Raw genomic sequence first — 2,166 nt, 5'->3', positions numbered from 1 at the left:
ACAAAACTCGGTTTTCTTATACATTATTTCAAAAGCCAGAGGTTTAAAAATGCAAGTTCTCAAGTTTTCATAGAAGCTAATAAAGCATTGGAATTCTTAAATTCTAAATATCATAAAATCATAAAAGGCTTTCCTAAAAAATGATCTCTAAAAAAAATCATAAATTTTTAAGGGGCCTAAAAGCATTGGAAATTTTTTTTTTTTTTTCCCCTCTTAATTACTGGTTAAAAGTCATAAAATACACTTTAAATATACACAAATCCTAAAATTCACAAAATTTTTGGTACAATTCTTTTAAGAAATAATATTTGAAAATGTTTTAAAATCCACAAACCTTGGATTACAAAAAATTATGTGTAAATGAAATAAACCCTAGAATTTGTAAATTTTAGGTCTAGCTTTTTAAGAATCATTATAAATTTAGGTCTAGGCTTCTTAAGAATCATGGATTAATAACCTTTTGCTAATTTTGCTAAATGCAATTGTGATGTTGTGGCCCGAATTTGGTGTCGGGTTGTGTTGCGATCCATTTACGACCTACCGATCTATTGAGAGAGCTTTGTGAGAAAATTTTTGACCCGTTTTTTGCTCATGGGTCATTGATGCGACCCGAGCGTGTGCACAAAATAATGCACAACACTTTGAGTTTGGAAATTAGTGTCAAGTGGGCATCATACTTTAAATTTATAAACCGCTTAACACCTATACTATGTAGTATGAGTGAGAAGGGATCGTCCTAAGAGATTATACGTGTTGGAATTTAACTTCGACACTAGCGTATCAAAAGATTGCAAAAGAGATTTGATGAGATGATTAAACTACTTCAATTAATGAAAATACAATTAAAATAAACTAATTAAAGATAGGGATTTAAGAGATGAGAAGAGAGGACTTAGGGTGTTGGAATCACCACTAACCTCATGTAATTAACCACTTGCTTTCCATTAATGGTGAATACATTGTTGTGAACCAATTGCAATATTAAGCATGGACCATCTAATTTAAGCATGAATTGTCTTACCTAAACTAATTGTAACACAACCCATCTAGTTTAAGCATGACCCATCTAGGTAGTAACAATTGTAGCACACATCAATCTAGAGAATCATGGAATTTGCAATAATAAGCCATGGAATATCTAAGTAATCATAGATTGTCTACCTACCTACAAGCATGAATTAAATTGTAGAACAATCCATCAAGCATAAGTATAGACCATCTAATTAATTGACAAACCCATTCAATGAAAACCCATGCTTAGCCATCACTAAATCCTTAATTAATCACACATAAACATGCAACCAACATAGAGAATCTAGTGTAGAGATCAATTTCTAAATAATCACGCATAAGACAACATGTAATCAAATAGAGAATCAATAGAAAGAATTAATTCATATGAATCATGTAAGAAATAATTCCTAATTTAATCACACATAGGCATGTAAACAAACTAGAGAATTAATAGGAAGAATTAAACCATAGAAATCATAGAAATATACCAAGATTCATGAAATTCACAAGGCTAGAACACTAATCACAACAATATATATAAATCCCCAAAATTAGAAATATAAGGGTTTAGATTACACAAGACTTAGGGCTCATTCAAGCCCTAAGTGTAGATCTAGCCAATCATGGAGGAGGTGGATGTGGTCATGGAATCAAGCTCCAAATATGGCTCCATCTTCTTCTTCCTCTTCTTCTTCTTTGAAGCTCTAGAGATGGAGAGAGAGAGAGAGTGGTCTAGAGATGGATCTTGAGATGTGCCTCCACTTCCCTCTTTTCTTCTAACCCTAATCTCTAACTTTGCTAGAGAGAGAAATAAAAGATACAATATAAAAATAAAAAGATAAAAGCTTCTTTACAAATGGGTCACTTCCCTTTATATAGAAGGTCCTTTTCTTAGTCACTAAGTCAAGAATATTGCTTCAAAAATATATAATCCCGTACTATGTGATAGGTGGACTTTTGGGCGCGCACGGAATAAGACAGCTCGCTGCCAGCAATGTTCGATCGATCAGAGAAGTTGGATCGATCAGAGAAAAAGTTGGATCGATCCAACTTGGCAGCTTTTCAGGATCAGCCTCTTTTTGCTCCAAATCAGCCTCCTTTTGCTCCAGATCCTCACTAAGACTTAGTTTGACTCCAAAAAGGCCTTAAGAA

This window comes from Cornus florida, unplaced genomic scaffold (assembly GCF_030987335.1).
Source record: "Cornus florida cultivar Cherokee Brave unplaced genomic scaffold, ASM3098733v1 CherokeeBrave_3.0.0_Hap2_Chr04, whole genome shotgun sequence".
In the NCBI taxonomy this organism is placed as follows: Eukaryota; Viridiplantae; Streptophyta; class Magnoliopsida; order Cornales; family Cornaceae; genus Cornus; species Cornus florida.
The sequence above is the reverse complement of the archived record's forward strand: the minus strand, read 5'-3'. Positions refer to the sequence as shown.